The sequence below is a fragment of the Mandrillus leucophaeus genome, unplaced genomic scaffold (assembly GCF_000951045.1).
Source record: "Mandrillus leucophaeus isolate KB7577 unplaced genomic scaffold, Mleu.le_1.0 Scaffold34, whole genome shotgun sequence".
Lineage (NCBI taxonomy): Eukaryota > Metazoa > Chordata > Mammalia > Primates > Cercopithecidae > Mandrillus > Mandrillus leucophaeus.
This window is the reverse complement of record NW_012103587.1, coordinates 3,082,372-3,105,763: the sequence shown is the minus strand read 5'-3', so window position 1 is coordinate 3,105,763 and position 23,392 is coordinate 3,082,372. Positions and strand designations below refer to the sequence as shown.

General features: G+C 39.7%; 1 long non-coding RNA gene across 1 annotated transcript; it reads right to left on the bottom strand.

The window, feature by feature from the left end:
* Positions 1–11,880: 11,880 nt before the first annotated feature.
* LOC105545838 lies at positions 11,881–20,524 on the bottom strand. Its single transcript, XR_001006996.1, has 5 exons — positions 20,419–20,524; positions 20,145–20,271; positions 15,656–15,772; positions 13,533–13,629; positions 11,881–12,068 (listed from the first exon to the last, which is right to left on the bottom strand). It is a non-coding gene; the product is annotated as an uncharacterized LOC105545838 (long non-coding RNA).
* Positions 20,525–23,392: the final 2,868 nt, after the last annotated feature.

Below are 23,392 nucleotides of genomic sequence, written 5' to 3'. Positions count from 1 at the left end.
AGACTCAACTCCATGAAAAAGAGGAGGATGGAATTACAAATGGATTGCGTGTAATGCATATTTCTTGAAATAAGTTAGAATCGGTGAGCTGATGCTTTGTGCCATCTGACTAAACAGGGCTAGAAATAAATGTTAAGTTGATTAGGTAGACTGAGAGTGTGTACCTAATACACACAGAAAGAATGAGAGATAGAAATGGAGACAGATATGGAGAGAGAGAGAGAGAGGAAAGAAAAAATAGAGAGAGAGAGAGTGAGAGTGCACATGATCTATCCTGGCACGCAGGCATGACACCGGTTAGTACCTGGCTTGTACACAGTAGGCACTACTCAATAAATGATTGTTGAACACATTAAGCTGAAAAGGGAATCTGAAGTAAGGAGGTGAAGTTGAAAATGGATGGTGCAGAGTGAGGTATGGGAGAGGTTGTTCCCTCTTTTTTAAAATTTCTATCACAATTTTTCCTGCAGTAGGACCTAAGTTTAAAATAAGATTGAAATACGTTCTCTGGTGTCCTCAGAACTCCACTCTCTCACTTGCAATGGGAGAGGCTGGGTACCCTAGTCTGACACACTGCGAGGGGATGGTTCACAGGGTGTCCAGCTCCTTCCAGTTTGCCTGGGTCTTTTTCAGCTTTAGCACTGACAGCCCCATGTCTTAGGAAAGGCCCAGTGCCAAGCACATCGGGATGGTTGGTCATTCTGATTCAAATTCCACATATCCAGTCACGGAGGGATAATGTTCACAGCTCACAACTCTCCATTTTCAGGATTTGAAAACCAAGACAATGGAACTTGGGTATTCAAAGGAAGAAGCACAGCCTGTTGTATCTGCACAGTAATAGTCAACGTTCAAACGAGAGTGTTATTGAAAAATAAATTAGCTCATTATGGTTGGGGTCATTGAGAAGGATGTGATCTCACCAGTCTTCAAATCAAGAGACACATTAGGGAACCAAATGCCACAATCTCTTTATTGCGTCCCTACCTGAATGCAAAGCTCCCCTCAACCTGGGCGACATCAAGATAAGATCTTATCAGGAGAGAGGAGACTATTAATTTGGCCATGTTAATTTATCATGGTGGAGATATGGTGCATAATTTAACATTTATCTCATTAATTTTATAGGTACTCTTTATAGCTCTTACAACAGTTAGAAATGTTCAATGGAAAAGTGAGCTCTCCTCACCTCCTAGGCATTCCGTGAGATAAGGTTTTGGGAAACCTTCTATGTCGCGTGTTTCTCCTCCCTGGCCTCTGTTTCCAAACTGCTGCAAAGCACAGTGTGCCCAGAAGCTTTCTGGAGGACGGGGAGGTGCAATTCACAGCATCAAGTCGCAGAGGGGAGGGGAGTTAACTTGTTGGGTGTCTGAGATGGGCTGATGAAACGCAGCATGGAAAATTAGCCCAGTAAAACAGCTATAAAACTTGAATCACAGCATCATAAAAATGCCAACAGACCAAGAACAATAAATATCGCAGGCAGCCAAGAACAAGGCAAGTCGCCCTATGCACAAACCTGGAAATACACATTACCTTTAATAACCTTCCTGTAACGTTGTTAATTAAGCCATCTCTGAAACAACAGTCAATGTATTGAAAAGATGATTCTACCACAGAAAGCGGAGACAAGTTTTAACCCTGATGACTTTCTATTGCTTTGCATAAAAAAGCTACAAAAGTGGAGAAACATTACGGATAGTCTAGTTCACTGCTTTCCCAAGTAGAAATAAATTCTTATTATCTGCAGCAGCTACTTTCTTTTTTCTTTTTGAAATTTTTTAGTTGACAAATGAAAACTGTATATATTGATGATACATAACCCAGTATTTTGAAATATGCATGCCATACTTTGTAGAAATAAATCAAGCTAATTAATGTATGCATTGCCCCATACTCATTTTTTGTGGTGAAAACACTTAAAATCTACTTTCTTAGCAATTTTCAAGAATACCATACATTGTTGTGAACTACAGTCACTATGTTATACAATAGTTGTGAACTTTTTCCTTTTATCTAACAAAAAATTTTTATTCGTTGATCAATTTTTCCCCAACTCACCCCCCATCCTACAGTCGTTATGTTCTATAGAGTCACCATGGACACGGAATTATCATGTACTGAACATTTTCTAGGAGAAATAGAGATAAATTTCTTCAAGCCTCTTGTCACAACATTATTATCCATCAATGAATACATAAACTTGTCTTACGTGTGCTTCTGTTAAAGACACCTTATTTAATATATAGCACCAACTCATTAACACTGAACTCATGACCAGCCCCACTGTCTGTCACTCATGCCTGAACGAAGCGTCTTTGCATTTTCTCCATCAGGTACCTCACACTGCCTTCTTGTGGCAGACAAGACTTCAGCACTATACTTGCAGTCCATGTTAAACAGCAAAATCATCCATGAAAGAAACACAAAAATGCAGTCTGGCACTAAACAGACTACAAAAAGGACACTTGTTTATGGTATGAGAGCGAAAACAAGAAAGCAGAGTGTCACCTTCTTCTATCGAAGGTGAAAACTTAAACTTTTTTTTCTGTTCCATGTATGTTCTAAAATGAGCATAAAAGCACCAGGAACATTGATTTTGGAATTATAAGTACATTTTAGCAAGTACATTTGCAAACACAGTATCTGTAAGTAAGGAGGACAGAGAGTGACTTTGTTTGCAACTCCCAATAATTTAAACAATAATTAAATTAATGCATTTTTCTGCATCTCTCTGAGTCTCTGGTTGCAATAAATAGGAAGTGATTGTGACTTTCTTAGAAAAGCAACATAATGGAAGGATATGGGAAAACAGAAAGTCAAGGCACAATGTAAAGGAAGAGAAAAGATACGAAAGGAGAATCTCCTAGGATTAGGTTGCATTCATTTCTGCATTCCTACATATTTACAGAATTGTTATGTGCTAGGCACTGTTCGTGTCTGGGATACAAAAGTGAACAAACCAGGTCTCTGTCCATGTGGAATTTACAGTTTATTAGAGAAGACAATAAAATGTTAACATATGTTAGAAGTGATATGTGCTATAAAAACTAAAAGCCAAGTCAGTGGGCATCTGGTCTGCCAGGGATGAGAGTAGGCAGGTGGCAATTTTAAGTCCTATTTCTGCTTCTTTAGCAAGTCATGTGAACTCAGCCAATTGTCTTAACTTCACTGCATCTTACATGGTTTCATCTGTGGCTTGGGTGTAACAAAAACACCTAACTCATAGGGTTGTTTGTAGGATTTTTAGGATTATTGCAGGTGAAGAACTTGGCACGGCGCTCAGCACACAGTAGGTGTGTTTTCTGTTTCATGCTTATGATAATATGCTATTACAATAATGATACAATTGCTGCATAGCTCCTCTGAATCACCACCAGTGCTGGGCCTGTTGAAGATTTGAACTTCCCTAACATATTTGTCAATGGAGAGATTGTCTTTGTCTTAAAGAATATGTTTTCCATAATTGTAGAATAAAGAAAAGGCAGTAACAGAAAACCCAGTCTTGAAAGATATTTAGTTTCTCCATTGATTTTTTCAAATATTTTACATATATTTTTCTTTCTCATCTTAGGAGAACAAAATGGCTGTGTTCTACTATGCAGCATTTATAACTTTCTTGCTATAGAGAATGCCTTATGACTAAACCTGATAAGGAACAGAGCTTTCTCTTTGTGGTTTTCAACAACATAACCCAGATAGAAACAAGGCTACAGCTATTTATGCCTCTCCTTTGTCTCTCTGAAAGTTTAAAATCAACCCCTAATTAATCCGGAATACACTGTGCATGATTTTTTCTAAAGGCTGTAATAGCAGAGACAGGCTAGCTAGCTATTCAGTTATCTAGTGAATAGCTATTTACCAAACCTCTTTTTTTTTCTTCTCAAGCTCACAGTTATACTCTATTTACAGCCTCCCTTGCAGAGGGACTAGGACCTAGCTGAGAAAGGTGAGTAGAAGCCATACCACCACCTCCCAGCCTGACCTATAAAACATCTCATGGGTAGTTCTGCACACTTGGTTGCTGCCACTCAGAAGATGCTTGTGAAAGATGGAGAAGTCACAGGATGGAAAGAGCCTAGGTTCTTGGATTAGTTCTTGGTGGATCTACTCACCCATCAACAAAAACAACCAGATTGGACTTTCAATGAGTGAAAAGTAAACTTCCATGGGGCTCTAACCATTACATATCTTGAGGCTCATTACTACAGCATAGAGCTTTACCCTACATGAGAGATTGGAAACACCTAAGAATTGACTTTAGTGACAGACCTTGATTTCTTCATGTAGTATAAATGTCTCAGATCTTTACTCACTGATTTCAAAGAAACAAGGACATCACTGCTCCCATATCCTCATAAATATTGCAGGAATTGAAAACATTTTTGGGACTGCAACCTAGTCACACTGATAGTAGAGAAAATGGCTGTGCAGTTGATTTGGTTGTGCTGTGTCCTGGGATGGTCCCTTCCATTTCTGTTGAATTTACAGTCTCTGTTAGACACACAGTACATCCAACGAAAACTGATCTTACATCTATAATTATGCATTGTTTTTAGTAAACATCTGGGAAATGTATTGGCTTGATAATTTCCAGTGAAAATGTGTCCTTCCCTTCCATTCTCTAAAACTTCCCTGAATCCGTTAATTAACTTATTTATCCCTGACCAAACTGTGAATTTGGGGAAAGAATGTGTAAAATCAATTCAAAAAGCATAAAGGGCAGTCGGGATGCTGCTATTAGGAGAGAGAACCCTGCATATGCTTCAGGCCTGGGAGAGGTGTCCCAACCTTACCTGCAATTGTGAACCACAATCACATCTCCTGCTCCCAGCTCTCCAAATTTCCAGAGACAGACACTCCACAAGCCAGACTCCTTTGCCATGACACTGCTCAAGACGTGCTTCATCTATTTCAATTTCTGATTTGCACTGAGGAGAGAAAAGCAATCTATCATCTCTTAGGGGAAGAAAGCCATTTGGAAGAATCTATTTTGTACATTCATAACAGCATTGCTGGTTCTTGATGAATATCAAATAACGGCAGCAAAAGAAAGAAATAGGGAGACAAAGAGGAGGGGAGGAAGGATGGAGACAGGAAAGATGGGAGGAAGGGAAGGAGGAAAAGAAGGAAGGAAAGAATAAGGGAGGGAGCAAGGGAGGGAGAGATAATCCTATGAAAGAATCCTCAGAGTTGCCCATAGCCCCAGACACCCTAAGTAGTCAACAGACAAATTTATTTACTTCTTTTCATAGGTGGAAAAACAAACCATGTAAGTAACTTTTCACATACAAGTGAATTTGAGGCACCTGAGACTTTAATGTGTGGACAGATAATAAAAATTCTGTTGAAATTTTTTTCATGTATCTGTGCCTAAAATAATATTCTGAGATGTTATCATCTTTTAATTCAGGTTCTCTTTGTAGTTTTCCTTTTTCCACCCCCTTCCTGCCCAACAGAGTCAGATTTCTGTTCACTGCCTCATGGAAGGTATGAGGAAGAGTGGAAAACAGAAATACCTTATTATTTTTTGGCACTTAATTTATAAAGGGCTGGTTCTTAGGAGGCAATGATAGCTACCACGTACACAGTTAGCATGTGCTGGGTGTTATTTCAAGTTCTTTGTTCTTAACTCATTTAACTCTTATAGCAGTTCCATATCATCTCTATGCTACAGAACGGGAAAATGAGGCACAGAGAGGTTGATGAAGTTGCAGGTGTGTACAGATAGTAAGGGGCAGAGGCAGGGTTTGAACAAAGAAGTCTGGCTCTAAAGTCCAGACTCTGTGTCACCCCACTGTAGGGTTTTATAACACTACGATGCCTCACTATGCTAACATGCTTTTCTCAAAACCTAAGTTCAGTTTTTGAGGATATAAATGGAATATGGTTTTCAAGTTTTGGTAAGATCTTTTGCTTACCAACAGTAAGAGAGAAAGACTTGCACACTCAAAAACAGTGTCCTCCTCCAAGTGCCTGGGGGAGGAATGGACCTAGGAACAAAGAGGACCTCCAACCAGATCTTGGCAGGGTCTCTGGAGGAAGAGGGGGAGAAGGAAGGGCTCTGTGTGCAGCTTCCAGAGGTCCCCAGTCCTTGAAAGAAGCCGATTTTCCATAAAACTGATGAGCTGCTGAACCTTCATTGGCTTAGATCTCTCTCTCAGTCCTCAGGAAGAAGTGCTGGCCATGTGTTCACACTGTGACATGCAAAAGATGCTTTAATTATGGTCCATCAAGACCTTTGTTCAATGAGGTTGATGCAAAAGTCATTGTGGTTTTTGTCATTACGTTCAATGGCAAAAATCTTAATGACTTTTGCACTAACCTAACAATTTCTCCTCTGTCACGCATCCCCAAGTTGTATGATGGTCCAGTGGCTGCAGGCAAGTTTGCCATGTGGCTAAGGGTTCTTTGAGTTGTGTGTGCATTTGTCTGGGTTTAGTGGGATGTATTTATATGGCTGAACTCAGTTATCAGTATAGCTATGGTACCTGTCCTGCTGTAGGAGGAACTTCCAGGAGTAATTCCCCCCCACTGTGTCAACCCACTCAAAGGTGCTGGGTCAGGGTTTATTTCCTAATATGAGCTTGTTCTAGAAGTGAGTCTGACGTGGATAGTGCAGGAGAAACAAGTTTTGAAATGAATGGAGGGAGAAACTTGTTTATAATTATTGCTCCAATCATGAGAGGTATAAAACTATCCATTAAAGATTTGGTTTTCATCAATGCTTAGTCACAAAAAGATTTCTGATGATTCAATGTTATCTGCAACATGTTTGCGTTTCCCCACAATTCATATGTTGAAGCCTTAACCTCCACCCTCCCCTCGTGGGTGTATTTGGAGATGATGCTTCTAAGGAAGTAATTAGAATAAATGAGGTCATAGGGTGTGGCTTGATCATACAGGATCAGTGAATTTATATTGAAAGGATTGGATGTCTTTTGGTAGTAAAATATTTTGACTTTGATTGTCATCAAAAGCATCTTGAAGCATCTCGAAGGCAATTCTTTAAAATTCCTTTTTAATTCTTCTGTGTTTGTTTATATGTTTTTTTAAAAATCAAACATTCCCAGTTACATCAGTGTATATGTCAACTTCCTGGCAAGGCCACCTGATTATTGTGGTATTGATGAGAAAGCACCCTCCTAGCAGCACAGAGCCTCATTCCTTTGTGTAGTTCATGGGTCTCTGAAAAGCCTCCTGCATGGGCATTAATTGCTATTCAGAGCTAACTCTGGAGATTTTTGTCTTTCTGAAGGTTTGCCTGTCAGTGTGACTGGATTATCTGGCTATTAAACTGTGGTCCTTTCAGCATGCCAACCCTCTAAAGAGACTGTGCTAGCAACTCAAGAGATAAACAAAGAGGTGACTTTCTGTAAGTGTAAGCAAACTCCAGCCTTACTCTTAGAAACAACTGACAATCCAATGTGCTACTTAATCAATCTGCAAACAGCTACTGCGTGGCCTCTGGGTGCTGGACACTATCAGAACATTAGCACTGTGGGAGTTCAGTCAGGTTGGTGGGAAAAATATTGCTTATAATAGCCACAAACCCTCTTGGAAGGCCTGAGAGTTTGCATAACTTTGGTTATAGACCTGGCTGCAGGTGGCCTGTTCACTTTACCTTTAGTTAAATAAATTACAGTAGTAACAAAGGAATGTGGGAAGTTATCCATCTAGATTGTTTACTCATGTGGTCCTAAGACTAACCTTTGATCTACTGTGGGTGCTTAATTGCTTTCTACTCTGGAAGTCCACAATGTCAATTACCCTCTAGTGGTGTTGACTCAAGCCTTTGTCAATTAATCTTTATTGAATAAATGCGAGTCTCGCTGGCAAGTCGAGGCTGCTGTCCCAACTGTTTACAGAACTCTGCTTGGAGTCTGTAAGCAGCTCAGACACTCAGCCGAACTCGCAAAACAAAATATCTGTGTGTCAGCCTACTTCATTCATCCGTCGTTGGGTCAGGGTCTGCGGGACAGACCCCCGCATAGCACCATGCTGGGTAACATCCATCAGATGAGGATTTTAAAAGTTAGGCTGTTGGGTTTGTTTTAAGGTGATGTGCTTTCTAATTTTGAAGTTTGAGAATTTGGAGAAGAGAGGAATTGAGGAGTTGGGCCAGAGATTAAGCACATTTCCTGCTTTGTCATGGAGAAGAGGATTAATAAAACATAAATTGTGAACAATCAGAATAGAAATGATGTAATACTTAAACATTATGAGATTAGAGGTGATTGGCGTTTTCTTTTTATCCTTTTTATGTTTTGGCCAATTATTAAATATTGCTTGCATAGTTAAAATAAGATGAAGGTAAAATAGTACCTGTATTACTTAGGATGCTTCAGCTCTAATAGGATCAATACCCAACCAGTAGCAGCTTCACCCAGAAGGAATATGAATTGCTTCTTTCGCAAGAATTGGGAAATCTGTGGTTCTGTGCCTTTGTTCAGATTTCCATGATGTCACGTCAGGTTTAACCACTTTTCCTCTTTCTTCACTGTCATCCTCTCCGTTTTGGCTTTTTCTCCTCTTGGCTGTCATCTCATGGTGACTAGATGGCGGGAGCAGTGCCAAGCATTACATGTGTGTCCCAAGCAGGAAGGAAGAAGGTGACAAAGCGCTTTCAGCTTAGGGGTTTCTCCAGCAGACACTCCCCCTCTGACTGAAGAGAGGCCACGAAAACCAGTGTCTGCTAAACGGGAGCTTGACGGCCATGATTTTCAGCTGTGGCCAATCAGAATCTATGTACTGTGGGTGGGCTGTGGCCAATCAGAATCTATGTACTGTGGGTGGACTGTGGCCAATCAGAATCTATGTACTGTGGGTGGGCTGTGGCCAATCACAATCTATGTACTGTGGGTGGGCTGTGACCAATCAGAATCTATGTACTGCAGATGGGCTGTGGCCAATCAGAATCCATGTATTGTGGGTGGGCATGTTGGACTGCCTTCACGTAAGGATTCTATCAGCAAGAAAATTCCCAGATGGGTAGACAAGTAAAAATGTCAGCCCCTACCTTCACCACCCTCCTTTCCTCTCGTGTCGAGAGCCCTAAAGATAACCCGATTCTCAGCTGGGGCTCTTTTATGAAGAGCCGGTAGCCATAAGAAACAGGAGAGAAAATTCTGATTCTGAATGTATCGACTTAGCCTCTGACACTGCACACAATGCTGCATCCCAAAGCCCCCACTTTTTTTGGGTAGACGGCCGTCAGAATCCAAAAGTTATATTACTCTGAAGATCTGTTTGTTGTAAACAACAAACATATATAAATAGAGGCCCATATACAAGTAAAACAAACGGAAAAGGTTTGTTTATGCTTCTAAGATTCACTCTAAGGGGTTTTTTGAATTCAAAATTGTTTGTTTTACTTGTATATGGCCCTGTGAATTTTCCAATAGAAAAGAGTCATGCTTCCGTGTAAGTGCAGAATAATAGCAAAAGAACATGTCCCTGGAGAAATTGGAGACAGCCAGTTCTCTGCTTGAGAAAATCTTATGGAGAAATGTATTTCTTTCACACATCTGTGGGAGAAAGATAAATAAGGAACGGGGGAATGGAAAGAGCCACTTCCAATCAATTAATCCACCAAAGCCACCTTTTGCAGATGGCCCTGTGATTGGTGTCCTCCATCCTGCAGCCTTGGCTTGATGCTTAGGTCTTGTATGTATGTGAGCTGAGCAGTCTTCTCTTAAGATGCCTGAAGTCCCACTACTAACAAGATCTTTAAGCGTTTCCCTTTCTAATCTTCTGCTGTGAAAACAAAAACAGTTCTTCTAGGGCACAAGAAGAATAAATAATACAAGGGGACCCTAATGTTACATTGGTGGGATGAGATTAAAGACACTGTTTTGTTTTTTGGTTTTTCTTTTTTGTTTTTGTCTGTGTGAGACGGAGTTTCGCTCATCGCCCAGGCTGGAGTGCAGTGGTGCGATCTCGGCTCACTGCAACCTCTACCTTCCAGGTTCAAGCAATTCTCTCGCCTCAGCCTCCTGAGTAGCTGGGATTACAGGCATGAGCCACCATACCTGGCTAATTTTTGTATTTTAGTAGAGACTGGATTTCACCATGTTGTTCAGGCTGGTCTTTAAGTCCTGACTTCAGGTGACCCACCCACCTCGGCCTCCCAAAGTGCTGGGATTACAGACATGAGCCACCGTACCCGGCCTAAAAATGCTTTTATTCCTTGTGAAAGAAATTGACAGAAGGAGCATCCTGGACAAAGTAGAACAATCAGAAAGGTCACACCTTATGCTGCTGTGTGCTTCTAAAAACCGCACAAGCATGAAAATTACGCATGGTCAAAATGGCTCCATAAACTCTACAGAAATAGTGTTTTCCTCCAAGGTCGAAGATCACCAGTCATTTGTTGTACCAGGACCTGACATATATCTTCCTTTACCACCCCCTTTTTGAGAGATTACCAACACTCAATCAAGGTGAGGTTTTCTTGCTGCAGCTATTATAACAAACTCAGCTTTACTTCATCAGCATGTTTGTCTGACGGTATTTCTGGGGTAGCTGATAGTTGACACTAGGAAGCCTAAGATTAGAGCCATAATTACACATTTAAGGTCTCCTGGTGTCATAACCATACTCTGTCCTTTGAGGAGAGTAAATCAACCACTTGGTATTTCAGCCACTGCTTTATGGCTTTGTATTGGTATTTTCCCATTTTGCCCACTTAAACTCTTTCAGCAGTGGTGTCTGTGCTCAGGTCAGAGGCAAATCTGTAATTCCTATGGATGGTGGATAGGATGTCGCCATTAGAATTTCATAGACAGGAGGGAGAAGAAACACCAGTGAAGAAAGAAAGTCTTTAGAGGACCTCAAGTCATTTAATACCTCAGAAAGCCATAATGTAAGACATAAGAGATGGATTTTAATTAAGCTGATATCCTCGATGTCAGGCCAGCCTGCAGCGTGCTCTCCCAAGAGTGTTTATTGTCCCACTTTCCCACATAAAACGCAGGGCGTTTCATCTGTGGAAATTCCTTGAAGGGAGTTTGGCTCTCAGCTGTTCTCAGCCTGAAGAGGAGGTTCAAGTAGGTATTGGAACCCTTGTTAAAAGGTTAAGTTTTCTAGAAATAATGAGTGATCAACAGATCTTACTAGGTAAGAAACAATCTAACTGTTTCTGAAGAGTAGAAAATAGAAGAGGCAACACTTAATCTAAAAGATTACTCATCATGAAATTTGAGGCATGTCAAGAGGTTGCCACTCAGATCGTAGCAGACCCAAGGCCCAAGCAGAAGACTGCGGCTGCCTGGGTGGAGGATGTCAATCATGAGAGGCAGGTGCAAAGTTGGATTTCCAGAAATAACACAAGGAGCTAGGGAGTGTGCCAGACTCATTTATGGCCTCTGGATTCATGGCCAGAAAAGTAGGTAAAGAGGCAGCTGTGGCTACCGGCTGATAGGCCTCCCAGCAGGCAAGATGTCTCTAGGCGGTTTGTGGTCCACACTGACTGGGGTCTCACTGAGGGTAAGAGGTTGCAGGGTCACACCTTCACTAAGTATCTTCTTTCACTTTCCTCCCCAACAAGAGCACTGCTCCCTGTGGGTTGCCTGAAGATTTAAGCTACTTATATATACTTAGTTGTCATAAAATACCATGAGGACTGTGTCGCTTATTGGGTATGCTCACTCTCATTTTTACAAGGATACAAATTGGCTTATTTTTATTTTGTTTTGTTTTATTTTATTTTATTTTATTTTATTTTGGTGAGTCAGTTCCTGCCTCATGAGGCACAAATGTAAATCCATCCCAACCCACAGAATAATAGCAAATCAACAATGAACCTCCCCACCACACTGGCCCCAGGATGCTGCTCTGCAGCTGGTTCATACTGAAGTTCTATCTGAGGTCAGAGACTTACACATTTTAAGGATTTTGTTTTATTCCAAGCCATTTGTTTTTCCTTCTGTATCAGATTTGCCTGTATATGAAAATATGCTGCATAAATTATAATCTTTGCTCCTCATGTGTATTGCTAAGTTGCTTGTCACTTTTAGCAGCAGTTTCTGTTTAATGACCATTCTCCTTTTAATTCAAGTGTTAAGAATCTGTAAAAGACAAAGTGCATATGGTAATGCTTCCTAACCCCTTGTTAATTTATTTTGTATTAGTATGCTCAGTAGCTACCGTATATAGCCTGAATAGAGCCTACTCTGTTACACTCTCCAAAATTATTGTGCTAATGCAATGAGACAATCATTGCTCAATAGCAAAACAGTGTCTGACATATGCTAAGTGATCAATAAAAATCAGCTAGTACTTTTATTAAAGATATTTAAGTTATTCACTTATTAACTCTGCAAGGAACAACTGTACAAGAGGCTCTGTGTACACCAGTCGAGAGAGAAGGCATGTTTATCTAGACTAAACTTAGTCTAGGTTTTGAGTTCCCAGGAGCATAGACAGATACTGGGGAAGAATAAGATAAGTTTACACAGTCTGGCCAAGATGGTGAAACCTCGTCTCTACTAAAAATACAAAAAAAAAATCTGGGCATGGTAGAGGGTGCCTGTAATCCCAGCTACTTGGCAGGCTGAAACAGAGAACTGCTTGAACCCAGAGGCAGAGGTTGCAGTGAGCTAAGATCACGCCACTGCACTCCAGCCTGGGCAACAGAGTGAGACTCCATCTCAAAAAGAGATAAAAAAGAGATAAGTTTACACATGTTGCTTGAGCTTCTCTTTAATTCATTTAATTTTGTAGTTATACAACAATAGATTAGCTTGGTTTTATCTGTATTTATTCTTGGAGTTTAACCCATCAATGGATGGCTCATTCCTGGGAGAACAGGAAACGACAGTACACTGTACTATAACTGGTGACAAAGTGCTTAGTGGCAGAGCCAGAATCAACAGCCATCTGCTGCCAGTGTTAGCATTTTTCTGTGTCAATAATAGCAATATGCACTGCGATGTATCCATGAGTGTTTACTCCATCACAGATAACTTATTTAATTTGCCCAAGACCCTGGTGAGGAATTAGCCTCATTAAACAACTCTTTATGAAACAAATCTTAAATCAACATGGGAGATCCTCAGACTCCAGATTTTGTGCTCATTGTATATAGTTTTTTTCCAGGTCTTGCTACTTTTCAATATTTTAGGTGACAGAATTATCATTTTAAAAAATGAACTTAACAGTGCTAAGCCTTAAGTTCGATATTATGTTCAGAGAAAGCTTTCCAAAAAGGGAAAGGCAATGAAAATACAACCTTGTCAAATTTGGTACTTTTTTTTTTTTTTTTACTAATCCTCAATTTCATTTTCTATTATGGTTTTAAAGTTAGAAAATATATATTTTAACCTTTTTGTTATTTATTTGCTTTAATATTGAAAGCCTCTCAGGGGTGTACTACCCAGAATCTCTGCTCACATTTGCCTGCTGTACCTTTTCCCTCAGAGACACAGGCGTTTGTATCATCTGCCCCGCTCTGAGCTTTTGCCAAACTGCCCCCCGCCCAACAACCCCACACACACACTGGTGCAAGGCTTCACATTTAGCTGCAACATTACCACATGTTGATTGACGGATCTCCTGGAAGTGCTACCTCATCTCTCTTCCACATGGCCAAAGTCAAAGCAAGCAGAAAGAGGTATACAGAATTTTCCACTGAAAATTTTCCACTGAAAATTCAAAAATCCCACTGGAAATTTATTTTTTCTCATTCAGAGAAAGGTGACCTTTTATTGTCCTCACAGAGAAAGTAGAAATTTTCTCTTCTCAGAAATATCCATGAGGATTGATACTGGCTATTGATTGAAGTTTAAATCTGACACTCACTTCTATTATTCCATGAATATCACATGTTCCATGGATCTCGACATGTTGACAGTGTCTAGTACAGCCTTAGACTGCAGTCACAGCAAGAAGCTGAGGACTCGCCAGTAGAACATTCTTGAAACAGACTTCTTAAATGTTTTCTGAAATGCATTTATGGACATTTCCTTGCATATCCTCATTCATTTAGCTAAATCCCTATTTTGCTAAATTCAAACCTTAGCAGTACAAACTTTAAAGACAATATGTTTTCATATATTCACTACTCACTGGAAAAATTAGCGCTTCCTACTATTTTTCCTAGAACTGTATCCTTTAAAGGTCTGGAAAGCAGTGGAAAGGCAGAACAATGGGTCTAATTATGGAGATGTTCTAGTTTTAATTTTAATCACTTAGTAGTACCCAGACTATTATTTATGTGATCATGAAAAATAAAAATAAAAACTAATTGTGTGGGTAAACTCTGATTTTAAAAACCATTTTTCTAATATTTAGCCTTGTCAGCATACATAAAAGAAATATTTTTGCATTTATAATATTTTAGGGGCTAAAGTACACTGATTAAATGTACTGTTTTGAGCAAATTATAAGTAATGCAGCCTTTACATTTTGGACTATCAAAAATGTCATTCACATTTAATTACATCTCATCACCAATCTTTCTTAATGGTCATTTAAGGCTTTAAACTCATCAGAGCAACATCCGGTTATAAAAAGGGTCTTCCAGTGTGACAATTCCTCAAGGATCTAGAACTAGAAATACCATTGGACCCAGCAGTCCCATTACTGGGTATATACCCAAAGGATTATAAATCATGCTGCTATAAAGACACATGCATGAGTATGTTTATTGTGGCACTATTCACAATAGCAAAGACTTGGAATCAACCCAAATGTCCATCAATGACAGACTGGATTAAGAAATTGTGGCACACATACACAATGGAATACTATGCAGCCATAAAAAAGGACGAGTTCATGTCCTTTGTAGGGACATGGATGCAGCTGGAAACCATCATTCTCAGCAAACTATCACAAGAACAGAAAACCAAACACTGTGTGTTCTCACTCATAGGTGGGAATTGAACAATGAGAACACTTGGACACAGGAAGGGGAACATCACACACCAGGGCCTGTTGTAAGGAGCGGGGAGGCGGGAGGGATAGCATTAGGAGATATACCTAATGTAAATGACGAGTTAATGGGTGCAGCACACCAACATGGCACATGTATACATATGTAACAAACCTGCACATTGTGCACATGTACCCTAGGACTTAAAGTATAATAATAAAAAAAGAGAAAGCCAACTATAGAGCAAGAGAAATAAAATTAAAACAAAAACAAAAAGCAAAAACAAATGAAGAGGGTCTTCTAGTCCAGTAACACCCACTTTCTAGGTGTATGTCAACAATGAATTCATTCCCTAATTACCTTAACAAAGGTGGGTTGCATGCTTTCTAAGGGCCGGGTGTTTTGTTAGGTTTATTCATACTTGTTTTATAACTTCACATATGTTAGCATCATCACTTTGTAGGAAAGAAAACTGAAGATTAGAGAGTTTAAGTCGTTTGCCCAAAAAACACTTTATCAAGTTTGAATTTGGATCTGTGGCTTCCTCTGTAACCAAATACTACAATTTCAGTGTCAATTTTTCTCATTGGAAAGTGCATTGAAATGGTGTTTTAGTGGGTCATCCTACTAAATGCTTCCTTCCTTCCTTCCTTCTTTTCTTTCTTCTTGACTTTACTGGGGTTTAAAAAAATCTCTTTTTCTAGCAATACAAACGTTTGAGTAAGCAAAATATTTCTGTCAAAGTGATAATTTGTGTATGTGAAGCAAAACATCTCAACTTACTGAAAACTTGATTTTTAAATTCCAAGCCTGCTCTCCAGTTGTTGACACACATCTGAATCTCAGAGGAACGTTTTGACCCAGGGAAAGATGTGGCAGTCATCAGCCTAGGGACAGTACCTGGAACAAACAAACAAAAAAGTATAAAAGTGGGTGAGATATCAAAAGAGAGTGTATAGATTGAAAAGACCAGTTGGCTGAGATAAAAAAACAACCAACCAACTAATCAACCAAAAAACAAGACAGCCCTCAGGGAACAGGCTTATGCAGAAGGCAGGCAGAGGCCCGGGAACCATGCCGGAGTAAGGAGATGGCAGCTGAAGTCAGAGAGAGGCCTGGTGGCTGAGAAAACCGCAAGAAATAAAGAAGAGTTGGGTATAAATCTAGTATCTTAAATCTGAGTTATCAAGGTCAACCTTTAACCAAAATCAATATCTAAACGTTGCCAAAAAATAATAGCAACCCATTGGACAACCGTCAATGCCCATTGGATCCTGAGATCCTGGTCTCTAAAACTAACTCAGCTGGAAGAATCCAGGACTCATTGGAGACTGACTTGTTCCAAGTCTTGGGGCAAAAATAAATTCAGAAGGTGGTACCAACTTGCCGACATTGCTGGAAAGCAAGAATGCATTTTAAATTTCAAAAGAAATGCTAAAGGAGCAGAGAAATTTAATAAAGGGCTTTTAGGAGCCCAGTTGTTCAAAGCGTTAAAAACAGAACTCACAGCAATGAATTATTGAAATAAGTTGAGTTAATGAAAGGTGGTGAGTTAATTATATTCAAAGGAAAAAAGGATTCAAAAGGGAGACTATAATAACATATTTTTATTGAAATAAGTATGTGGCATTTGTGTGTGTCTCTAAGTGTGTGTGTGGGTGTGAGAGAGAGAGAGAATTTTACTTATTCTGTTAATTACATGGCTGTATGTATGTGTGACAAAATTAATGATATCAATTGTATGATGTTTTAGAATATGTTGAAACGGAACTATAGTAATATGTTTTACAATAACTGACATTTTATGTATTCTGTCTATTATTTAGGATTTATTAAGTAATAAGACAAGAACAGCCATTTTAAAATGTCATTTAATTTCTCTAAGGAAATTTAATGACTGTGGAACTGAATTTGGTACTGAATGTTCAAAAGCCTAAAAGTTTTTTCAAAGTCTTTATGTATATTTAAACAAAACCACGTCAATTTTGTTGTGAGTGTTCCTCATTTTCTACTCCTGAATGCACTGAATGACTGTTTTTTATTCTAGTAATGATATGGCTATATGTGCATGCAACGAAATTAAAATTAATTGCATCAATTGTATGATTTTTTTGTCCCAGAGGGCCTGGATTAATAGAAGTCCAGTTTCAATCAGGCAATTATCAACAGTGCCCAAACAGGACTGAAATATTTATTTGATTTGTCAGTAAAGGTGGAGTAGGATGACCTCAGCGGAGCCAATTCAATTGATTGAGCGTTGAGGCAGGAATACTGGAAGGTGTGTGTCCTTGAGAGCATTAGTCCCTAAAACGAAAGAGCCAGACAGAAACACAAGAAGTGTGCAGAATGCCAATGTGTGTGTATCTCATAATGTCTGGAAGATCAGTGTCCCTGCCAGGAAGGAAGAATATGGAAAACATGCAGAACAAAATCAGTAGCTAATGCATCAGTCTCACCAAGGGCTAAAGCAACTGAGCAGGAGGTCTGACTCCAATCAGAACTGGGCAATGTGGGACTGGAATCCATGGTGCTGGGCTGTAAGATCATTGCGCTTTGAAACAGGGACAAATAAAACACTTGAAAAGGCCGAACAAGGCAGTCCATGGGGTGAGAAAAATCACCCAGTGTATCTGCTGCTCCAGAGCTGCTCCCAGCTGAAAATCTCTAATCTTTAGCTAATTGAATCCCACTGAGGAGGTAACTTGTACAATTTTTGAAGAATAAATTCCAGTATGTCTGGGATAGTAATTCCAATTTTCTGGAAATATTAAAATGATTTCCTTAGTATCTCTTTAAGCTCAGGAAAATTTAGAATCAACAAAACAGATGATGAATTATATCAAATCTGTATATTGTATTTATTTGCTAAGGTAAGAAGCAATTGGGGAAGTTTTTGGTACTTAAAACATTTGTAATTGTTAAGACAATTTGTCTTATTAGATTACAGATTCATCTTTCTTTTCCAGTTAAAATGCAATTTAGAAATCAATTTTTGACTTTTGTCTTTAAGTTGAAAAGTATAAGAAATTAATCTAAATACAAAAACAATAATAGAATGTAAAAATAACATTTATTTATTATATTTCTGGGCTTGTTTAAATGCTTAAGATAGTTTTGCTTATTAAATAGCATATGAATTGCTTTACAAGAGAGTGGATATATTCAATTTACAAATACTGTTTAAAATATTTAAAGAAATTTAGTTAAGGCTTTCAAAATCGCCTTATAAATATTGAAATAGATTTGCAAATAAAATATTAAACTTGTAAGTTGAACATAATGACTTATGGAAAATCTTAAGTTTGGCATTTTATTTACTTGAATATTTTGATTAGTAATTTAAAAGGCAAGGAGCCACAGATAATCTTCTCTATGCACTGAAGCCACCCTTCAAGGCAACAACTCATACTAACAAAGTGGAATGAGCTGCTACTGGGACACGGACCACTCTGGGAGGGTAGGTGGAAAGAGAGGAGCAGGAAACAGAAGCTCATTCATGGAAACCAAAAGGAACAATAAACCAGAGCTGCCAAGAGAAGCACAGAGGATCTTCAAAATATAATACTAAGGGGAATATAGATCTAGACCGCAGTGCAATATTTGTGAATTTAAAACACATGCATACACAACCTGTAATTATACACTATGCAAAGATTCAAAGATACCACACAAGGGCATACGTCAAGCACATGGGCACCTCCGCAAGGAAGGGGTAATGGTAGATGAGAGAAGGGAGAAAATGAGAGGGCCTGGCAGGAACAATCGTGATAGGACCATAAACTAAGGAGTAGGATCAACCAAACCCATGGCTGCCTGTGTTTTAAATTGTTTTAAAAGAATAAAGAAAAGAAAACAAGGACAGAAAGGAGAGAGGGATGAAAATGAACTAAGAACCATACACTGGGGTTGATTCTATCCTGATCTGATCTGCAAAAGGCCCTTCAACTGAGCCTTCCTGTTGCAGGTTGGAAAAGATAGATAAATAGATAGATGATAGATAGATAGATAGATAGATAGATAGATAGATAGATAGATAGATAGATAGATAGATGGATGCACAGTTGGATGGACAGAGGGATGGAGGGAGGGATGGATGGATGGATAGATAGATAGATAGATAGATAGATAGATAGATAGATAGATAGATAGATAGATAGATAGATAGATAGATAGATGGATGCACAGTTGGATGGACAGATGGACAGAGGGATGGAGGGATGGATGGATAGATACATAGATAGATAGATAGATAGATAGATAGATAGATAGATAGATAGATAGATAGATAGATAGATAGATAGTTAGATAGTTAGTTTCTAGTGGGAAATATATATATATATGTGTGTGTGTGTGTGTGTGTGTGTATGTGTGTGTATATATCTTCAGACTCACCTGGCTCAATAAAATACCACACTTCATGTAGTTACTATTATAAGAGCGACTTCTTTCTTTTGCCTGTCCCTTCACTGGGATCTGATAAACACTAAATACTGGTGATAATTATGAGAATAGTAACTGGAGTCTGCATTTCCAAATGTGTGGATGAAGATAAGGTTCCCTTCTCAATTTTTTTAATATTACCATTTCTCACAATCCCCTAAATTTGTACAAGTCATTCTGAAATGAAACACCAACTATTCACACATTAACTGAAGCAATTATTTTTTTGCCCCTTCTTCCCTCTTTTTGTTCCAACCATTAAGAAATGTGAGAAACTAATTAGTCTTTAGGTAAATTTAAATTAAACCATGTAAATTTTGCTGTGGGTGTTTCTCCTTTTCTACTCCTGAATGCTTTCAATGAATATTATTTATTCTGGTAGTTAGATGGCTGTATGTGCGTGTGATAAAATTAAAATTAATTGCATTGATTATATGATTTGTTTTTTGTCCCAGGGAGCTTGGATTAATAGAAGCACAGTTTCAATCAGGCAGTTACCAATAGTGCCCAAACAGGACTGAAACTATTCATTTGATTTGTCAGTAAAAGTGGACTAGGGATTTCTACAGAAGCCTCTGACATTCCCACACTTTACCTCAGGACAAACTTCAAGGTGGGAAACTAGTCAACAAAATAAAGGTAAGAGTTTCCAATTTCCAAAGGTGGGAATTGTCTCTGTAGGATAGAAGTGCAGAAACACTTTCCCATAGAGGACCAGATGGTGCATATGTTAGACTTTGTGGAAGAAGAGGCAGAACTGAGGATATAATAAAAGTACAAGAAAGAAAACTCCTGACTTCTCCACCCCATCTGCTATTTCCATGTTACTCACCACTTCGGATGCTGGGCTGCAGTGCTGTGAGCCTGCCAGCTGGGTGGAACCTCTGGGAGTGGAGGGGGAATCAGGGTGGAGCTTGGTGTCTGCAGCCCACAGTGCTTGCCCACTGAGTCCCTGACTGCTGGACCTGACAAAAACAGGCAGCTGCTTGGAGTTGGCTCACAGGCCATGGTCCACTGATCCTTACTCTAAGGAGTCACATCTACCCATAAGATGAACCATCCATGGCTAAAGATGCTTAATTGAGACAAGGGAGTATAATAATTACTGGATGAGACAGCAGGTCTTTAGTCTGGTGATGGCAGGAGCAATGGATTCACCAAACCCCTTTAATTTTCCTGCTAGCCACACTACTGGACTATATTGCCCAGCATTCCTTGCAGTTAAGTTGGGGTCATGTGACTGGGCTCCAGCCAATAAAAATGATGTGAGCCTGGCAGTAGAACTTTCTGCAAGGTTCCAGATTCCAGGGTGACCATAGCAGCTGTGTGTTATGGGGTCATAATGCAGGAAGACCAGGATCTTCAAATGACTACATAAGGCAGAGGTTTCCCCACTGCCCCCCACACTTGGGATTGTAATGCAAAGAATAAATAAATGTTTACGATGAAAACCACTGGCAGCTGGGGGTTGTTACAGCAGTGAAAAGACTGTGACTAACAGAGGCAGCAAGAAATAGAGGAGAGAGAGAACGTTGCCCATGTACGTTATCCTGCAAACCGGGCTCACTGTCCAATGTGCTGGAAGCCAGTACTATGACACTGGGTTTCTGAGAAAAGGAAAGCTTTATACTGCAAGTTGACTCACAAGGAGACAGGAGTGAAGCTCAAACCTGTGCTAGTTTCTATTGGGAAAAGTTCACGGGGTGGATTCCGAGATTAGTAGGTAATTGATGGAAGGAAAGGGGAGGTCTGGAAAGTCCTTGGGCATGTACAATTATCTTTTTGCACTAACTCATGTGCAATTGCAGGGGAAGTTAGTATGAAACATGCAGTGAAAATTCAGGCTGTGATGTCAGTAGGCTCGTCCTATACAAACTCCAGTCATCCATACCAGTTCCAGCTGATTTCAGTCAGGTCTTTTATCTCATAAGCAAAGTTTCAGTGCTTTAGCAAGTTGTTTCTTTTCTTATCTGCCATCCCACAACCTCAAGAATTTCTGTAAGCTACTGGTTTCTTCAACTTTTGGGGGCAGAGTTTCGTGTGTAACCCACAAAGTCCTAATAGTTCCATAATGAGGGACCCACACCTCCTAGAAAGGGGATGTTTCTGAGAGGGTCATCACTGAGGAGCAGAGCTGGACTAATACAAGATGAGACAAGACATGCCAACATAGAGGGCAGCCTTCTCAATGAGAGGCTCTCATTTTCAGATAGAAATAAGCTGTGTTTTCTCCATTTCATCTGCCTCCTGGTAAGCTATCATCCTGTGGAATCTTTGAGATGAGGCACCCATACTGTGCTCTGAAAGGAACAATAAAATTACCTGAGAGTCTTCAAAATAGGTGAGAGATAAAGGACAATGTTAGAAGAGGAGTATCCACAAAACCATGAGTATACAGAATAAGAAGAAAATATAAACTGAGAATAGAGGGAGTCAGCAACAGCGGAACACGTGGATTTTACATGAATGTGCCCTATATGAACACCACAGGATAGCCAACCTTATGTTGTCTATCATAGAGGAGTCACTGGGGAAATATCCTAGCAAAATTACCATGTTTAATATGAAATTTTCAACAATCAGAATTTACAGAGTACAGTAGTTAAGAGTGTGGGCTTAGAAGGAAAAAAATCTGGTATCATTTGCCAAGTCTGGGACCTAGAGCAAATTTTCACCAAGCCCCTTTCATTTTCCTGCTAGCCACATGACTGGACTACATTGCCTAGCATCCCTTGCAGTTAGGTTGAGATCATGTGATTGGGTTCTGACCAGTGAAAATGATGTAAGACTGGCAGTAGAATCTTCCGCAAGATTCAGGATTCCAGGGTGACCATAGCAGCTGTGTGTTATGGGGCTATAATGCAGAAAGACCAGGGTCTTCAAATGACTACATAAAGCAGAGGTTTTCTGCTGCCCACCGCCCCCCACAGATCCCTGCCGCATTTTCTCATCTGCTAAATGGGGATGATATTATTCTTTAATTCATAGGGATCTTGTAAGAATTAACCTAAAAATTTAGATACATTTTTAAAATGTGGCATTTATTAGGCAGTTGATAAATGCTAATTATTACGGCATTTAGTAATGCTTTAATAATAGCATTGGAGGTGTGAAAGTTGATTTGGCCGAGAAGCTCAATTGAATGGAAGCTCAACTGCCTGTTCCCATATACAATATCAGAAAAGTTATTTTGAATATTCATGGGATACCAAGAATAATCCAAATGGGAGGATGAGAGCCCCAGCCCAATGTCAGTACCTGTTTTCTCTGGGAGGCTTCTTTGGAAAACCAGATATCTCATAGTTGGGCAGGTCTCCGCACATAGGCTTTACACATCTTAGATTCTATGCCTTGTCTCTCTCACAAGGTCTCAATTCTCTGAGCTGAGTGCTGTTCTGCTGTTCATTTAAGAGTCTCCAAGTGGAGCCCATCATAGGCTAAATTGCCAAAACCCCTGGTACAGGTGTATGACTTTAGCTCAGACACCAGCACAGCCTCTGCTCTGTTCCTGTTAGCCCTTGATGTCATCCAGAGATCTGAGCTGTTGCATCTTGACCTCCAGGAGTTGATTCCCTTGGGCCTAGGTCTTGTTTCCCAGGTCTGTCTCCATGCATGGCCTCTGCCCTGGGGCTCTTCCTGCCAAACTGCAAGATCTTTATCATCAAAGTATCCTGGGGCCAGGTATCATATTTACACAGGAAAAACCCAACACATGGTCATGACATTGTAGTAAAGAGTCTTGAATTTAGGTGGAGGAGGAGAAAGAAACCTGTCCTGGGAGTCAAGATTCCCAAAGTGCACCTTCATCTCAATTAAGAGGCATGTTAGCTCTGCTGTCTAGACATTACTAGAGGGGAGTGAAGGGAAACAGATTTCAGGTCTAGTGTTTTCTTTTTTTTTTAACTTTTATTTTAAATTCAGGGGTGCATGTGTAGGTTTGTTACATAAGCAAACTTGTGCCATGGGGTTTTATTGTACAAATTACTTCATCACCCAGGTATTAAGCCTACTACCCATTAGTTATTTTTTTTGATCCTCTCCCTCTACCCACCCTCCACCCTCTGACAGGCCCCAGTGTCT